Source organism: Haematobia irritans, chromosome 3, assembly GCF_050003625.1.
Source record: "Haematobia irritans isolate KBUSLIRL chromosome 3, ASM5000362v1, whole genome shotgun sequence".
NCBI classification, from domain to species: domain Eukaryota; kingdom Metazoa; phylum Arthropoda; class Insecta; order Diptera; family Muscidae; genus Haematobia; species Haematobia irritans.
The window spans coordinates 209,373,018-209,393,627 of record NC_134399.1 but is presented as its reverse complement, the minus strand read 5'-3'; the positions used below and the strand labels follow the sequence as shown (position 1 = coordinate 209,393,627).

At 28.9% G+C, this 20,610-nt stretch overlaps 1 protein-coding gene and 1 long non-coding RNA gene across 3 annotated transcripts in view; one reads left to right on the top strand and one right to left on the bottom strand.

Moving 5' to 3' along the window:
• The window catches only part of sn (fascin domain-containing protein singed), a 134,445-nt gene that overhangs the window by 65,073 nt on the left and 48,762 nt on the right, over nt 1-20,610 (top strand). The gene's annotated exons all lie outside the window — the stretch shown is intronic.
• LOC142229800 (uncharacterized) lies at nt 14,240-15,150 on the bottom strand. Its single transcript, XR_012720494.1, has 2 exons — nt 14,654-15,150; nt 14,240-14,598 (listed from the first exon to the last, which is right to left on the bottom strand). It is a non-coding gene; the product is annotated as an uncharacterized LOC142229800 (long non-coding RNA).

Here is a 20,610-nt window from a genome sequence, read left to right as displayed (position 1 = left end):
TGAATAAGACATCTCGTGAGTATAAGAGCAAACCATAAATTTTCTAAAAATCTTAAATCAACACTGAATTAATTTTTTTTGTATATCCTTGATATACGGTGTATATCCTTGATATACGGCCTACAAAAAACAAAAACTATTCAATCACGAGATTAATTCTTCCAATTAAATTTTTAATTGAAATGTCTTCAATCACAGAAATGATAGTATAGGACATAAAAAAATACTTGATTAAAAAATTAATTGATTTCATTAGAAAATTTAAATTAAATTTTGAGTCAATAACTCAAAAAAAAAAAAACAAGTATGTACGGCCGTAAGTTCGGCCAGGCCGAATCTTATGTACCCTCCATATACAATTATGAACTTGATATGGACCAATTTTTGTGTGATTGGAAATCGATTTATCTGAGGGATATATATATAACTATAGACCGATATGGACCTAATTACGCATGGTTGTTAACGACCATATACTAGCACAATGTACCAAATTTCAACTCACTCGGATGAAATTTGCTCTTCCAAGAGGCTCCAAAACCAAATCTCGGGATCGGTTTATATGGGGCTACATATGATTAAGGACTGATATGGACCACTTTTGGCATGGTTGTTAAATACCATATATATAATTATGGACTGATACCGACCAATTTTTGCATGGGAGTTTGAGGCCATATATTAACACAACGTACCAAATTTCAACTGAATCAGATGAATTTTGGTCTTCCAAGAGGCTCAGGAGGTCAAATCTGGTGATCGGTTTATATGGGGGCTATATATAATTATGGACCGATGTGGACCAATTTTTGCATGGTTTTTAGAGACCATATACTAACACCATGTACCAAATTTCAGCCGGATCGGATGAAATTTGCTTCTCTTAGACGCCTCGCAAGCCAAATCGGGGGATCGGTTTATATGGGGGCTATATATAATTATGGACCTATGTGGACCAATTTTTGCATGGTTGTTAGAGACCATATACTAACACCATGTACCAAATTTCAGCCGGATCGGATGAAATTTGCTTCTCTTAGACGCCTCGCAAGCCAAATCGGGGGATCGGTTTATATGGGGGCTATATATAATTATGGACCGATGTGGACCAATTTTTGCATGGTTGTTAGAGACCATATACTAACACCATGTACCAAATTTCAGCCGGATCGGATGAAATTTGCTTCTCTTAGAGCGCTCGCAAGCCAAATTTGGGGGTCCATTTATATGGGGGCTATACGTAAAAGTGGACCGATATGGCCCATTTGCAATAACATCCGACCTACATCAATAACAACTACTTGTGCCAAGTTTCAAGTCGATAGCTTGTTTCGTTCGGAAGTTAGCGTGATTTCAACAGACGGACGGACGGACGGACATGCTCAGATCGACTCAGCAATTCACCACGACCCAGAATATATATACTTTATGGGGTCTTAGAGCAATATTTCGATGTGTTACAAATGGAATGACAAAGTTAATATACCCCCCATCCTATGGTGGAGGGTATAAAAATTTAATTGATGAAAAAACTCAATTAATTTTTTTTATAAAAAGTAACTATTTTCAATTACTTTCTTAACTGACTTTTTTTTAGTTTGATTAAAAAATTGATTGTTTGAAATAAATTTATAGTTAAAAATTTAAAAGAAAATCCGTCACATTTTTATACCCTCCACCATAAAGTATATATTCTGGGTCGTAGTGAAATTCTGAGTCGATCTGAGCATGTCCGTTCGTCTGTAGAAATCACGCTAATTTCCGAACGAAACAAGCTATCGACTTGAAACCTGGCACAAGTAGTTGTTAATGATGTAGGTCGGATGGTATTGCAAATGGGCCATATCGGTCCACTTTTTGGCTTGCGGATCCTCTAAGAGAAGCAAATTTCATCCGATCTGGCTGAAATTTGGTACATTTTGTTAGTATATGGTCTCTAACAACCATGCAAAAATTGGTCCACATCGGTCCATAATTATATATAGCCCCCATATAAACGGGCCCCCAAATTTGGCTTGCGGATCCTCTAAGAGAATCAACTTTCATCCGATTCGGCTGTAATTTGGTACATGGTGTTAGTATGTGGTCTCTAACAACCATGCAAAAATTGGTCCACATAGGTCCATAATTATATATAGCCCCCTTTTAAACCGATCACCAGATTTGACCTCCGGAACCTCTTGGAAGACAAAAATTCATTTGATTCAGTTGAAATTTGGTACGTGGTGTTAATATATGGCCTCTAACACCCATGCAGGAATTGGTTCATATCAGTCCATAATTATATATAGCCCCCATATAAACCGATCCCAAGATTTGACTTCCGGTGCCTTTTGGAGAAGCAAATTTCATCCGATCTGATTGAAATTTTGGTACGTGGTGGTAGTATATGATATTAACAACCATGCCAAAACTGGTCCATATCAGTCCATAATCATATAAAGGCCCCATATAAACCAATCCGGAGATTTGGTTTTGGAGCCTCTTGGAGGAGCAAATTTCATCCCAGTCAGTTGAAATTTGGTACATTGTGCTAGTATATGGCCGTTAACAACCATGCCTAACTAGGTCCAAAAATTGGTCCATATCAAGTTCATAATTGTATATAGCCCCCATATAAGCCACCCCCATATTTCAATTCTGGCTCTCTACGTATTGTCAAATATATACCACGTATGGACTAACTCACAATTTAGAAAACGATCTTAAGAAGTTTTATGATACCACAACCCAAGTAATTCGTTTGTGGATAACAGTCTTTCGTAGAAGTTTCTACGCAATCCATGGTGGAGGGTACATAAGATTCGGCCTGGTCGAACTTACGGCCGTATATACTTGTTTTAATTGACTTAGTCCTGCGAGTTTGTTTAAAAATATAATTGTATCAATTATCAATCAATTAATTTATTACAAATTTTCGACTGCAATTGGAAATATTTTGGTGATATTTTGATATTTCTGAGTGTTTTCAAGCTTCTCTAACTGGTTTCACCGCATTGTTAAACGCCGTAAGGGAAACGGCTACAAAAAGGAGATCCCTTGTCATTGAGCTAAACACAGATTCGGGCAGCCCTTATTGATAAGAGGGAAGATCCCCACTAAAATAAAGGACTACTACTATACTTAACCTAAGCATTATGGACAAACAGTACCTGAAATATTACTCAAGTATTGAATTTTAATATTTTATCTTTGTCAAATATTTAAATTTTGTCTTCATAATATATTTGCGTTTGGAAAATTGTCTTCCCTTACTTCTGATTATATTGCAGACAAATGAAATTTGCTTTTCATTTCTAATAAAAATGGGAAAGAGATTCCAATAATAGCCGTCTGGCAAAAGAATGAAACATGTCTGCATTTTCGACACAAAAGGTTTTGTGTGCAAGAACAATCGAAAAGACAAAAAAAAACCAGTAAGGAAAGTCTAAAGTCGGGCGGGGCCGACTATATTATACCCTGCACCACTTTGTAGATCTAAATTTTCGATGCCATATCACATCCGTCAAATGTGTTGGGGGCTATATATAAAGGTTTGTCCCAAATACATACATTTAAATATCACTCGATCTGGACCGAATTAGATAGACTTCTACAAAATCTATAGACTCAAAATTTAAGTCGGCTAATGCACTAGGGTGGAACACAATGTTAGTAAAAAATAAATATAGGAATTTAAATCTGAAGCTGTTTTAAGGAATCTTTGCAAAAGTTTATTTATGATTTATCGCTCGATATATATGTATTAGAAGTTTTGGAAAATTAGAGTCATTTTTACAACTTTTCGACTAAGCAGTGGCGATTTTACAAGGAAATTGTTGGTATTTTGACCATTTTTGTCGAAATCAGAAAAACATATATATGGGAGCTATATCTAAATCTGAACCGATTTCAACCAAATTTGGCACGCATAGCAACAATGCTAATTCTACTCTCTGTGCAAAATTTCAACTAAATCGGAGTTAAAAATTGGCCTCTGTGGTCATATGAGTGTAAATCGGGCGAAAGCTATATATGGGAGATATATCTAAATCTGATCCGATTTCAACCAAACTTGGCACGCATAGCTACAATGCTAATTCTACTCCCTGTGCAAAATTTCAACTAAATCGGAGCAAAAAATTGGCCTCTGTGGTCATATGAGTGTAAATCGGGCGAAAGCTATATATGGGAGATATATCCAAATCTGAACCGATTTCACCCAAATTTGGCACGCGTAGTTAAATTGCTAATTCTACTCCCTGTGCAAAATTTCAACTAAATCGGAGTTAAAAATTTGCCTCTGTGGTAATATGAGTGTAAATCGGGCGGAAGCTATATATGGGAGATATATCCAAATCTGAACCGATTTCAACCAAATTTGGCACGCATAGTTGCAATGCTAATTCTACTCCCTGTGCAAAATTTCAACTAAATCGGAGTTAAAAATTGGCCTCTGTGGTCATATGAGTGTCAATCGGGCGAAAGCTATATATGGGAGCTATATCTAAATCTGAACCGATTTGGCTGATATTATGCAAGTTTTTCGAGACCCATAAAATATTCGGATGTACGGAATTTGAGGATGATCGGTTGATATACACGCCAATTATGACCAGATCGGTGAAAAATATATATGGCAGCTATATCTAACTCTGAACCGATTTTTTCCAAAATCAATAGGGATCGTCTTTGAGCCGAAACAGGACCCTATACCAAATTTTAGGACAATCGGACTAAAACTGCGAGCTGTACTTTGCACACAAAAATACATCAACAGACAGACAGACAGACGGACAGACAGACGGACAGACAGACGGACAGACAGACAGACGGACATCGCTAAATCGTCTCAGAATTTAATTCTAAGCCGATCCGTATACTAAAAGGTTGGTCTATGATTACTCCTTCTTGGCGTTACATACAAATGCACAAACTTATTATACCCTGTACCACAGTAGTGGTGAAGGGTATAAATATTAATTTTACACTAAAAAAATTCAATTGGTTATATTTGTTTTTGTCAAAAACTTGCAACACACAAGCTATTTTATTAAGCAGTTAATTAAAATTTTCCCATACAATTTGAGCTTTCAAGTAAATTTTTTGAGTGTATTTTTTCCTCTCGAATAGTTTGGACGACAAAAGAAAAACCCAAACCTTTGCGGAAGTCCCTATAAAGACCTAACAATAACATTGTATTTTCTTTGTTGTTACTCATTCCCTGCCAGTTGAAGGTAGCCTAATGTAAAATCTATGAACAGTTTTAAGAAAATTCTTCAAAGATTTCCTCCACACTTTTTTCAAATAATAAAAAAAAGAAGAAATTCTTAACGCCATATTAGCCCGCGGAAATATCTACGAAACGGTTACATAGACAACGGCATTGTAACATGAACAACGACTAGAGCAGAGTAAAATACTTCAGCCCAGGTGGTGTTTACAAGGGTTTGTATATCAGGCCTCTAAGGCCCAGATACAAATGATGTTCTACAGAAGAAATTTAAACGAAAATACAAATACAGAAGGAACATTTTGACAAAATTGTCTATAGAAATAAAATTTTGACAAAATTTTCTATAGAAAAAAAATTGTTACAACATTTTCTATAGAAATAAAATTTTGACAAAATTTTTTTATAGAAATAAAATTGTCACTAAATTTTTCTATAGAAATAAAATTTTCAGAAAATTTTCTATAGAAATAAAATTTTAAGAAAATTTTTTATAAAAATAAAATTTTGAGAACATTTTGACAAAATTTTCTATAGAAATAATATTTTGACAAAATATGGTATAGAAATAAAAATTCGAAAAAAAATTTTCTATAGAAATAAAATTTTGAGAAAATTTTCTATTGAAATAAAATATTGACAACATTTTTTATAGGCATACAATTTTGAGAAAAATTTGTATAGAAATAAAATTTTGACAAAATTTTTCTATAGAAATAAAATTTTTACAAAATTTTTTAAAGAAAAAAAATGTAGACAAAAATATCGTTAGAAATAAAATTTTGACAAAATTTTCTAAAAAACTTAAACTTCACAAAAATTTTTATAGAAATAAAATTTTGACAAAATTTGCTACAAAAAACAAAAAATAAAAATTCGAGAAAATTTTCCATAGAAATAAAATTTTGAAAAAAATTGCTATGAAAATAAAATTTTGACAAAATTTTCGAAAAAAATAAAACTTTACGAAAATGTTTATAGAAATAAAATTTTGAGAAAAATTTCTATAGAAATAAAATGTTGAGCAAAATTTCTATAGAAATCAAATTTTGACAAAATGTTTCTATGGAAATCAAATGTTGGCAACACTTTCAATAGGAATAAAATGTTGACAAAATTTTCAATAGGAATAAAATTTTGACAAAATATGCTATAGAAATAAAAATTCGAAAATATGTTCTATAGAAATAAAATTTTGAGCAAAATTTCTATAGAAATAATATTTTGACAAAATTTTTCTATAGAAATTAAATTTTGGCAAAATTTTCTATAGAAATAAAATGTTGGCAAAAATTCCTATAGAAATAACATTTTTAGAAAATGTTCAATAGAAATAAAATTTTAACAAAATTTTCTATAGAAATAAAATTTTGAGAAAAATTTCTACAGAAATTTTTAGAAAATCTTCTATAGAAATAAAATGTTGACAAAAATTTCTATAGAAATAAAATTTTGAGAAAAATTCTATAGAAATAAAGTTTTGAGAAAAATTTCTATAGAAATAAAATTTTGAGCAAAATTTCTATAGAAATCAAATTTTGACAAAATGTTTCTATAGAAATCAAATGTTGGCAAAATTTTCAATAGGAATAAAATGTTGGCAAAATTTTCAATAGGAATAAAATTTTGACAAAATATGCTATAGAAATAAAAATTCGAAAAAATGTTCTATAGAAATAAAATTTTAAGAAAACTTTCTATAGAAATAAAATTTTCAGAAATAAAATTTTGAGCAAAATTTCTATAGAAATCAAATTTTGACAAAATGTTTCTATAGAAATCAAATGTTGGCAAAATTTTCAATAGGAATAAAATATTGGCAAAATTTTCAATAGGAATACAATTTTGACAAAATAGGCTATAGAAATAAAAATTCGAAAATTTTTTCTATAGAAATAAAAGTTTAAGAAAACTGTCTATAGAAATAAAATTTTGAGACAAATTTCTACAAAAATAAAATTTTAGTAAAAATTTCTATAGAAATACAATTTTGAGCAAAATTTCTATAGAAATAAAATTTTGACAAAATTTTGTATAGAAATAAAATGTTGACAAAAATTTCTATAGAAATAAAATGTTGACAAAAATGTCTATAGAAACAAAATTTTTAGAAAATGTTCATTAGAAATAACATTTTGACAAAATTTTTTCTATAGAAATAAAATTTTGAGCAAAATTTCTATACAAATAAAATTTTGACGAAATTTTCTATAGAAATAAAATGTTGACAAAAATTTCTATAGAAATAAAATGTTGGCAAAATTTTCTATAGAAATAAAATGTTGACAAAAATTCCTATAGAAATAAAATTTTTAGAAAATGTTCATTAGAAATAAAATTTTGGCAAAATTTTCTATAGAAATAACATTTTGACAAAATTTTTTGTAGAAATACAATTTAGAGAAAATTTTCTATAGAAATACAATTTTGAAAAAAAAAAAATTCTATAAAACTAAAATTTTTACAAAATTTTCTAAAAAAATAAAATTTGAAATAAAATTTTTACAAAATTTTCTATAGAAATAACATTTTTGACAGAATTTTCTATATAAATACATTTTTGACAAAATTTTCTATAGAAATAATAATCTAAAACAAATTCGTAGAATAGCAAAAATGTATGTAGATTCATTCCACTTTTTTAAAAAGGCCTTTTTAAGTCCTCTTATCAAATTTATTCCATCCTATCCGATATACAGCCAGACAGACCATTGAATGAAAACAATTCGTGCACAACCTTGACAATGGTTGGTGGAAGAACAAGACCAGTCATCGGCCTCCTCTTGATACCAATGCAGACTCTCGGCTCTATGCGACTGTTAATGGATATAGTTGGCGGTAGTGATGTTCTTAGCTATTTTTTCCAAATCGACTTAAATTGCCACTAGCCAGTTAGCCATGTGTGGCAAACATAGATACGCGAGTATAGATAAATGGTTCCACTAATTCTGCAAACGGTAGACTTGACCAGTTAGAGATGACGACCCGCTGTTGCGACATGACTTTTGCCTGGTGGACAGGAACTTTGCTATAACATAAATTTTTTGGGATCTTAAATTAAAACATTTTGTTCAACAATTTGCTTGGCCAGTATGTTTTCTCTTTTACTTTGGAAATTTATGTTGGGAAAAAACAACACCAAAATGTTTGATGTGATCGTTGGGTGTACTGGGAAGGCCAAGAGTTCTTGATTTGTGGACACATATTTGTGTCTTATGCCCAAATATTTTAGTGACCAGGTAACAAGTTGTAGGCAGGTGCATCCAATATTATTTAAAGTGCGTGTTAAAATCTTAATTTATCTGCTTAAATGGCATCTCAGCGTGAACTCTGTCGGCTTGATCAATGTTGCATGTTAGATGGCCATTTGTTCCTATCCATGTCGTCATTGGTTGCGCATAAGATTTCCTTGTAATTGAACATGAAAATGCAAATCAATTAGAAATTTGCAATTTATCTAAATTTGTTATTTCTATAGAACGTGTTGTCCAAATTTGATTGCTATAGAAAAATTTGTCAAAATTGTATTCCTACAGAAAATTTTGTCAAGAGTTTACTTCTATAAAAACTTTTGTCAACATTTTATTTCCATAAAAAATTTGCCAAAATTTTATTTCTATACAAAATTTTGACAAAATTGTATTTCTATAGAAAATTTTGTCAAGATGTTATTTCTATAGAAAATTTTGTCAAATTTATTCCTATAGAAAATTTTGTCAAAATTTTATTTATATAGAAAATTTTGTCAAGAGTTTATTTCCATAAAAAAAAATTTTTCAAAATTTAATTCCTATAGAAAATTTTGTTAAAATTTTATTTCTATAGAAAATTTTGTCAGAATTTTATTTCTATAGAAAAATTTTCTCAAAATTTTATTTCTATAGATTTTGTCAAAATTTTATTTCTACAGAAAATTTTGTTAAAATTTTATTTCTATAGAAAATTTTGTCAAAATTTTATTTCTATAGAAAAAATTTTCTCAAAATATTATTTCTATAGAAAATTTTGTCAACATTTTATTTCTATAGAAAATTTTATCAAAATTTTATTTTTGATAACAAATTTTGTGAAAATTTTATTTCTATAGAAAATTTTGTCAAAATTTTATTTCTATAAAAAATGTTGTCAAAATTTTATTTCTATAGAAAAATTTTCTCATAATTTTGTTTCTAGAGAAAACCTTGTCAAAATTTTATGTCTATAGAAAATTTTGTCAAAATTTTATTTCTATACAAAATTTTTTGTGTAAACTCAATAACAGTGGCGAGCAAGTCACTTTGTCTTATTATTAAAAATATTAAAAATTTAATTACCATAAAAAATTTGCCAAAATTTAATTTCCATAAAAAAATTTTGTCAAAATTTTATTTCTATAGAAAATTTTGTCAAGATGTTATTTCTATAGAAAATTTTGTAAAATTTATTTCTATAGAAAATTTTGTCAAAGTTTTTTTTATATAGAAAATTTTGTCAAGAGTTTATTTCCATAAAAAAAATTTTGTCAAAATTTAATTCCTATAGAAAATTTTGTTAAAATTTTATTTCTACAGAAAAATTTTCTCAAAATTTTATTTCTATAGATTTTGTCAAAATTTTATTTCTATAGAAAATTTTGTTAAAATTTAATTCCTATAGAAAATTTTGTTAAAATTTTATTCCTATAGAAAAATTTGTCAACATTTTATTTTTGATAACAAATTTTGTGAAAATTTTATTTCTATAGAAAATTTTGTCAAAATTGTATTTGATAGAAAATTTTGTAAACATTTTATTTCTATAGAAAATTTTGTCAAAATGTTATTTCTATAGAAAACGTTGTCAAAATTTTATTTCTATAGAAAAATGTTCTCATAATTTTATTTCTATAGAAAACCTTGTCAAAATTTTATGTCTATAGAAAATTTTGTCAAAATTGTATTTCTATACAAAATTTTTTGTGTGGCGAGCAAGTCACTGTGTCTTATTATTAAAAATATTAAAAATTTAATTTTGGAAAGAATTAAAAATAAAACACTATAAAAAACTAAGATTTTATTTTGTTTTATTACAACATGACCTCAAGCCTTACAAACTCTAGAAAAAAAAATTATTTCTATACAAAAATTTTGTCAAAATTTTATTTCTATAGAAAATTTTGTCAAAATTTTATTTTTTTTTATAACAAATTTTCTCATAATTTTATTTCGATAGAAAATGTTGTCATAATTTTATTTCTATAGAAAATGTCAAAATTTTATTTCTATAGAAAGTTTTGTCAAAATTTTATTTCCATAGAAAATTTTGTCAAAACTTTATTTCTATAGAAACTTATGTCATAATTTTATTTGTTTTTTTTTTTGGAAAGTTGTGTCAAAATTTTATTACTATAGTAAATTTTGTCAAAATTTTATTTCGTTTTGTTTGTTATTGTTGGTTTCTCTTCAATCATTATTGTTGGTTTTGATCTCAGCTTAAAACCATGCATTGACTAAACTAAAAGTGTAGCTTAACCAACGGAGGAAAAGTATGCTTGTCAAATTTATTTGGGCAAAGCCCTATAGACTGCAAGATGGTTGGATGTACAGCTGTTTCGGAATTACCACATTCCTCATCAGCATCCTCTACTTGCAGCAAAACTATCAACCTATTATCAGAATAAATTCGGGTAATTCACTCAACCCAAAGTGAACTACACTTGAATCTTCCGAAAAAAGGTTTGATAGTCGGCTACTAAAGGGCTTTGCTCAAATAAATTTGACAAGCATACTTTTCCTCTGTTGGTTAATCTACACTTGTAGTTTAGTCAATGCATGGTTTTAAGCTGAGATCAAAAATAACAATAAAATTTTATTTCTAGACAAATTGTGTCAGAGTTTTATTTCTATAGAAATTTTTCTCAAAATTTTATTTCTGTAGAAAATTTTGTCAAAATTGTATTTCTATAGAAAATTTTGTCAAAATTGTATTTCTATAGAAATTTTTTTAAAAATTTTATTTCCATAGAAAATTTTCTCAAAATTTTATTTGTATAGAAAATGTTCTCAAAATTTTATTGGCAATAATTTAGTTTGAAAATGTTAATCGCGGTTAATATGACTATAAAAATCATCGTTTTTTATTGCAGTTTTAGTTAATCCATTTTGAAATCAATCTTATGCTTTAGAAAACCAACATTTTATGGATAAACCTGACAGTTACGTCGTATATTCTAGTCTTAAACTCTTAAAACGAAAAAGAAAAATGGAAAGAAAAACTTAAGACGTATATGAAAAATAATTTTAAGATCTGAAAGAAAATATGTATGAATGCCTTCTTAGTTTAGAATGATTGACAGGCATGAAATGGAAACAATGTGGAAAATAAAACTTTGCGGTTTATTATGTTTCTTTCTAGTTTCGTTTTTCTTTGCCCATCTTTTGGTTGTTTCTTTGGTTGGAATTTTTCGTGGTATTCGCTAGCCCCATTCCCCAGTACATTTGTTAATGAACATCTGATGTGGTGTTTTCCCGGTGCCATTTCTAGTGGCAGCTGGTAAACAAATACCATAGATGAAACATCCATATAAAGAGGAAAATAATATTATTAAGAGATTGTTGTTAACACTTTTAGTTGCTCGCCATTGAAAAATAAAACATGAATAACAATAAACAGACCACAATAAGCTGGACATGTAATTTAATTATTAAATGTCAATTTAAGTCTCTTATTTTCAAAGTATTCTCAGATTACTATCACAGCTTTGTTTATGGTGGTGAATTCGGTGTTACAAAGACTAACAGTTTGTTAGAAGTTCGAATTTTCTACTGTACTATGTATGTATGCTATGAATATAGGTCCCATAAAAATTAGCCCCAAAACCTAAATGAAACAGGGCCACAAGTGTGGAGGGCTACGTTTCATAACGAATATTAGTCCAAATAAAATGTAACATAAGCAAGAAAATCGACCCCAAAAAAAAATTAGGGCTTATTTTCATTTTTGATTTAAAAGACCATGTGAGATGAACACTAACTGATGGAAAAAATATGAAGTTTTAAGAAATAAATTTAATAAATTTACTCAGTACGAAAATCTTTGGAATCGTGTTAACTAAATTTAGACTCTGGCGAAAACCTTAAATACCCGAAAAACAGAGTGTATATATGTATTTACCACCTTTGTTAAATTTCAGAATATGAATATAGACCCACTTGAAAGCGAAGAACAATCCAATTGGTGTTTAATTTCATAAGCAATGGGCCCCAAAAAAACATAAAACAATTGGTGTTGTTGTTTCTCATATACTTTTTGGGGTCTTATTTCATTCAGATTTAGGAGCTAATTTTCATGGGGCCCATATTCATAGCGACAATTTTGCAATCTCTCAACAGATTTGATATAGATGCCCCAAAACCTAAACGAAATAGGACCCCAAAAATTTTTATAGAAAACAACAATACCAAAATTTTATTTTTTTTTTGGAGGTGTAACTTCATTTTAATTTTGGGGCCTCTGTTGCATTATGTAAATAAACCTCAATATTTCGAATGAAAATGAACCCCAGTTTCCTTTTAGTTTCAGTTTCAGGTGGGACCTTTTTTCGAATGGTGGCAAATATATGCTCTTTTGTTCCGAATAGCATTATATCGCACCCGAATTATTTTTGCGCAGGGCTTAAGACTTTCTCCTTCTTCTTCTTCTTGCTTCATAGAAAGTTAAATTTTTTCTCATCAGTTACGGTTCATTTTCACACGGTATTTTAATTAAAAAGTGAAAATGAGTCCAAATTTTATATTGGGGTAGGTTAGGTTAGGTGGCAGCCCGAAGTATCGGGCTCACTTAGACTATTGGGGTAGATTTTCATGCTTCAGTTGGGGTTTATATTTATTATAGGGTTCACATTCATTATGAAGCGTAGCCCCACATTTCATACTGCTTTTTTCCTAAAATTTTGACAAAATTTTCTATAGAAATAAAATGTTAACAAAATTTTCCATAGAAATAAAATTTTGACACAATTTTCTATAGAAATAAAATTTGGACAACATTTTCTATAGAAATAAAATTTTGACAAAATTGTCTATAGAAATAAAATTTTTACAAAATTTTCTATAGAAATAAAATTTTGACAGAATTTTCTATAGAAATAAAATTTTGACAAAATTTACTAAAGAAATAAAATTTTGACAAAATTTTCTATAGAAATAAAAATTTGACAGAATTTTTTATAGAAATAAAATTTTGACAAAATTTTCTATAGAAATAAAAATTTGACAGAATTTTTTATAGAAATAAAATTTTGACAAAATTTTCTATAGAAATAAAAATTTGACAGAATTTTTTATAGAAATAAAATGTTGACAAAATTTTCTATAGAAATAAAATGTTGACAAAATTTTCTATAGAAATAAAATGTTGACAAAATTTTCTATAGAAATAAAATTTTGACACAATTTTCTATAGAAATAAGATTTTGCAAAATAAGATTTTTTGTTTGGTAGTTTTTTGGTAGTTTTCTCCAGATCACTGTGGACACATCCCATGCTAGTCGTATACTTTCTTAAACTGGATACCAGCTGATGTGGAAAAAAGTGGATGAATTCACAAAAAATTGTTACAACAAAAACAACCCAACTAGCTCATGTTCAAAATTTCGTGCAAGATGTGACCCATGCTATATTTTTAAATGACTCTTGTCTCAACTCTAACTAATCGGCGTTCTCCTATATATAGATCCAAAGCGGGCTAGCGCGAACTTGCAACGATAAGAGAGGGCGACTTACAAGATTCTAAATCAAAAGTGAAAATGTGCCCTAATTTTGCTTTGGGGTCGATTTTCATGTTTCGGTTACATTTCGTTGGGGCTCATTTTCATAGGGCTCATACACAGAGAATACAGATTGGTTGTGATAATCGAATTTATTGCCAACCTCATTTTGGAAGTTGCTGCAACTGTCTGTTGGCAGTTGTGTCACCTAACTAATGAAATAGGTTATGGGTGACTTCGTTATTCGATTGTACCACCCAACCATATTAATATCCCCAATCGAATTGAAAAGTAGATACATATATTTTATTAAATTACAAATTATAGGTTTATTGTTATTTAAATATTATTTAGAGCAAAATACAGATGCACAAAAAATGATTATAGACGGCATACCCGGCCCAAGGGAAGTACATATGCCACAAGAGATTGAAATTTGCGAACGAAAATCTTTGACTTTTCATCATTACCCATGACACAAACACCTCCTCAATGAAAAATTTGATGAACAGTTCAACGAATGATATAGCCTTTAAAACGCCTTCAAAATAAAATCCGAATCAACAGACAACGTTAGCGCCCATAACCCACCGTAGTATGCTTTACGGTCCATAAACTAAACTTGATTTCCACAGGCCGCATTTGATGATTTCATTGATCCCTGAAATTCGAAATTTTATTTTGTGTCCTTAAACATAAACAGTTCAGCTACAAACCATGGATTTTTATTCGGTTTCAGTCCATTGCAAGCTTTTGAAGATAATACCTTGTATGCGGCCCATGGAGGTTTTACATCTTGGCAGTATTTTCCCCCATATGTATTCGTTTTGAGTTGAAATCCATGTTCACATGTTATGGATTTAATAATACAAAATATAATGAATTTAACAATAATGACATTGACATTTGAAAAATTATTAAAATCGAATTCGGCTGTGGTTACCAAATGTGAGTGATGATTATTAAATAACAGTTGAGAAATTTCTTTACGGTAGGTCGTATGTACCAATGTCAGGAAATATTTTTCATAGAAGTGACATTTGGTTGTCACAACTATTTATCTTTCAACACACAAGAAAACTTATTGCAATTTTCACCAAATGGTTGTAGGGGACAAATAATATTCAACAATACTGGAAAACTATTGAGACAACTTATATTATGTTCTGAGTGTCGAATATTTATTACTGCAAACGTTTTCCAACCAATCTGTTTTCTGTGTGTATTCATTACGTAGCGTCATCCCACTTTTGGGACTATGTTTCATTTGGGTTTTGGAGCCAATTTGTGTTTTCTTTTAGTCCGCCACTGCTTCCCTATTCAGCTATAGATGAAAACAGCCCCAAAAGTAGCGTTTACGAATTTCATTATCGCGTTCACGAATTTCATTATCGCATATTATGAGTATATTGTTTATAATTTATATTTAAATCACTTTTATGTTTCATTAATGACTCTTCAACAATTAAATAATTTCAATCAAAATTACTGACACATTGAACGTGTATAAAAAAGTCGTGCAAATTTGCAGTTATTACAAGAAAAGCTCAAGTTAACAAGCAATATACTTGCCATGGACATGGTACATGTAACGCAATTACAATAGTGGAATGAAATAACTGAGATCTGGGCACATAGAGGGAGAGAGAGATTGAAAAGTGGAAACTTGTTTTTCTTTAACTCCTCTGATGTGTAGGCCTTTATTGCGTTGACATTTTGCTCAAAATTACCAAGTAAATTAAGAGGAAAATCTCCATGAAATTGAGTTTGAAAGGTGATTTTTTGCACAGAGGACAAGTGTAAAAAAAACATGAATCACAGCGTTCCATGGTTTTCGAGATGACAACAGGTCTCACACTGACTCTCTGGCCACACCATTGACTTTGACATGAAAGGTGTCAAAGAAATATTTATTATAATTAAATGTTTCCATTAAGTAAAACAAGCCCCCAGTAAAGGTGATTGTTTATTCTAGTAAAAAGTGGGAATTTTGTATTTTACCAGTGTCATTAATAGATGGTCCCATATAAATCATATTTGTGGGGCAGAGCTTAAAGAAAGTGATTAGAATGTTTATATATGAATATCCATTGAGTAGATATAAGGAAAAACCAGAAGTATTGCAATATATATGCTCGAAAGTGTCGAAAATAATAATAATAATAAAAAGTGTACTTTTAATGAACATGCATGTTCATACTCAAAAAATGTAAACAAATACTGAAAAAAGAAAACATGTTCTTCATGTATGAAATAAAACTGATCTTTTTGGAGAAAACTTTACCAAAAAACTACCAAACAAAAAATCTTATTTTGCAAAATTTTATTTCTACACACTCAAAAAAAAGTGAACTCTCTATTTCACTAAAGCCAATTTAACTTTATTTTAGTTCATGGAATTATTATGTTTGGAGAAAGTTTCCTTTACTCTAATAATTTTTTGTGTACGTTAGTTAAATTAACTAAAACCGAGGAAAAAATATACTCAAATGAAACATAAATATTAACTAAATTCGTGCCTTCCACAAAATAGTTCAGAATTTCTTTAAATTTGTAAATTTTACCAAAAATACGTCCATCATGAACTTCGTATGTCACTAAAGACATTATTGCAATTTTGAACTCCAAGTTTTTCATTCAAACTACAAAATTTTCTTTAACAAGTGAAAAAACTTAGTTATGTCCAATAAATTTTCTTCAATTTGATGAAAAATATTTACTTATTTTCATGACTTCGGCGTGATGCCAACGTTTTTAATACTGTTTAGTTAAAATTTTCTACAAATATTCAAAATTTTTTAAAATTAACCGAAAGTTTTCTTCCTGGTGGGTTCACTGTTCAGTGCAGAAAATTCTGCCAACATATTATTTGTATAAAAAATTTTGTCAGAATTTTATTTTTATAAAAATTTTTGTGAAAGTTTGTTTTTCTTAGAACATTTTGTCCACATTTTATTTTTATAGAAAATTTATCAACATTTTATTTCTATAGAACATTTTGTCAAAATTTTATTTCTATAGAAAATTTTACCAAACTTTTATTTCTATAGAAAATTTTGACAAGCTTTTATTTCTATAGAAAATTTTGACTAAATTTTATTTCTATAGAAAATTTTGTCAAAATTTTATTTCTAAACAAAGTTTTGTGAAAATTTTATTTCTATAGAAAATTTTGTCAAAATTTTATTTCTATAGAAAATTTTGTAAAAATTTTATTTCTATAGCAATTTTTTTCAAAATTCTATTTCTATAGAAAATTTTGTCAAAAGTTTATTTTTATAGAAAATTTTGTCAAAATTTTATTTTTATAGAAAAGTTTGACTAAATATTATTTCGATCGAAAATTTTGTCACAAAAATTTATTTCTATAGAAAATTTTGTCAAAGTTTTATTTCTATAGAAAATTTTGTTAAAATTTTATTTCTATAGAAAATATTTTCACAATTGTATTTCTATAGAAAATATTGTCCAAATTTTATTTTTATAGACAATTTGTGAAGCAACTCTTTGAAATCTTAGTTTGCAAAATTTTATTTCTGCAGAAGGTTTTTGCCAACATTTTATTTCTATAGACAATTATATCAAAATTATATTTCCATAGAAAAATTTTGCCAAAATGTTATTTTTATAGAAAATGTTTTCACATTTTATTTCTATATAAAATTTCGGCAAAATTTTATTTCTATATAAAATTTTCTCAAAATTTTATTTCCATAGAAAATTTTGTCAAAATATTATTTCGTTATTGTTGTTTTTGATCTCAGCTTAAAGCCATGCATTGACTAAACTACAAGTGTAGCTTAACCAACAGAGGAAAAGTATGCTTGTCAAATTTATTTGTTTTAGGCAGTAGCCGACTATCAAACCCTTTTTCGGGAGGTTCAAGTGTAGTTCACTTTGGGTTGAGTGAATTACCCGAATTTATTCTGATAATTGGTTGATAGTTTTGCTGCAAGTAGAGGATGCTGATGAGGAATGTGGTAATTCCGAAACGTGCGTCCATCCAACCATCTTGCAGTCTATAGGGCTTTGCCCAAATAAATTTGACAAGCATACTTTTCCTCTGTTGGTTAAGCTACACTTGTAGTTTAGTCAATGCATGGCTTTAAGCTGAGATCAAAAACAACAATAACGATTGAAGAGAAGCCAACAATAACAAACAAAATATTATTTCTATAGAAAATTTTGTCAAAATTTTATTTCTACAGAAAATGTTCCCAAAATTTTTTTTCTATAGAAAATTTTATCAAAAATTTATTTCTATAGAAAATTTTGTCAAAGGTTTATTTCTATAGAACATTTTGTCCACATTTTATTTCTGTAGAAAATTTGTGAAGTACCTCTTGGAAATCTTATTTTGCAAAATTTTATTTCTGTAGTAAATTTTATCAAAATTGTATTTCTATAGAAAAAAAATTGTCAAAATGTTATATCCATAGAAAATTTTGTCAGAATTTTATTTCTATATACAATTTTGTAAAAATTTTATTTCTATAGAAAATTTTGTCAAACTTTTAGTTCTATAGAAAATGTTCCCAATTTTTTTCTATAGAAAGTGTTGTTAAAATTTTATTTCTATAGAAAGTGTTGTTAAAATTTTATTTCTATAGAAAATTTTGAAAAAACTTTATTTCTATGGAAAATTTTGTCAAAGTTTTATTTCTGCAGAAAATTTTGTTAAAATTTTAATTTTATAGAAAATATTATCGACATTTTATTTCTATAGAAAATTTGTGAAGTACCTCTTTGAAATCTTATTTTGCAAAATTTTATTTCTCAAATTTTTATTTCTATAGAAAATTTTATCAACATTTTATATCTATAGAAAAATTTCTCAAAATTTTATTTCCATAGAAAATTTTGTCAAAATTTTATTTCTATACAAAATGTTTGCAAATTTTATTTCTATATAAAATTTTCCAAATTTGATTTCTATAGAAAAGTTCGTCAAAATTGTATTTCTATAGAAAATATTTTCCACATTTTATTTCTATAGAAAATTTGTGAAGTACCTCTGTGAAATCTTATTTTGCAAAATTTTATTTCTGTAGAAAATTTTCTATAGAAAATTTTTCAAAATTTTATTTCCATAGAAAATTTTTTAAAATTTTATGTCCATAGAAAATTTTGACAAAATTTTTTTTCGATATAAAATTTTCTCAAAATTTTATTTCCATAGAAAATTTTGTCAAAATATTATTTCTATAGAAAATTTCGTCAAAATGTTATTTCTACAGAAAATTTTCCAAATTTTATTTCTATAGAAAATTTCGTCAAAATTGTATTTCTATAAATATTGTCCACTTTTTGTTTCTATAGAAAATTTTTGAATTACCTCTGTGAAATCTTATATTGCAAAATTTTATTTCTGTGGAAAATTTTCTCAAAATTTTAAATATTTTGACAAAATAAAATTTATTATGTCAAAATTATAGTTCGGCCTGGCTGCACTTACGGTTGTATATACAGTCGAAGCTCGGTTTAACGAACGATATATTGTCAGGCCCTTTCGTTATTTAGAAAAATTCGTTAAATCGAACGGGAATATTAAATGTTAACTTTTATTGAAAATCGAAGTTATTTTACCAGATGAGTAAAAATTCATAATCATTTGAAAAAATTAAAGCACAGAGACACTTAAAAAATAATCCTGATGAGCTTGATATATCTAGGTTAGGTTAGATTGAAGAGAGGATCCAAGATTCGCTGTCGTATGGGGGCCTATATACACCCATGTCATAATTTGTATACTCTAACTTCTTAGACGAATTGCCTAATTTGTTTCCAGTGCCCGGTTTCAAGAATGGCCAGGCATAGGTAGTGTTCATAGGGAGCCACCGTGGTGCAATGGTTAGCATGCCCGCCTTGCATACACAAGGTCGTGGGTTCGATTCCTGCTACGACCGAACACCAAAAAGTTTTTCAGCGGTGGATTATCCCACCTCAGAAATGCTGGTGACATTTCTGAGGGTTTCAAAGCTTCTCTAAGTGGTTTCTCTGGAATGTGGAACGCCGTTCAGACTCGGCTATAAAAAGGAAGTCCCTTGTCATTGAGCTTAACATGGAATCGGGCAGCACTCAGTGATAAGAGAGAAGTTCACCAATGTGGTATCACAATGGACTGAATAGTCTAAGTGAGCCTGATACCTTGGGGTGCCACATAACCTAACCTAGTGTTCATAGTATCATCTTCCTAAAACGTCTTACATACACCACTACTCCGCTGCTCCTGTCGGCATAGATGTACCCTCGACGCTAGATTGCCGTTTCGACCGGGCACCAAAAAAGTTTTTCAGTGGTAGTTTATCCCTCTCACTAATGATGTTGATATTCCTGTGTATTTCATAGTTTATCTTCAGCTATAAGAGGGAGGTTCCTTGTTATTGAGATAAATATAGAATCGGGTAGCACTCAATATTAAGAGAAAAATTCACCACCTGTCCAACTGGCAATCCTACGAAATATTGCCACTAACAGACCTATTACAGGACCAGTGCTCGAGTTTGTCGTAGTTTTTAAATTTTCATATAATTTATTGATTTCTATACTCTCTTTATTTTAAAATTTTATTTGATCTAGACATTTACCTATGGACCAACATAGTCCAAAAGTTTTTCTTTCTGATGCAAAATCTGATGATCAAAATAATACCGGTTCCTAAGGGTTTGTCCCA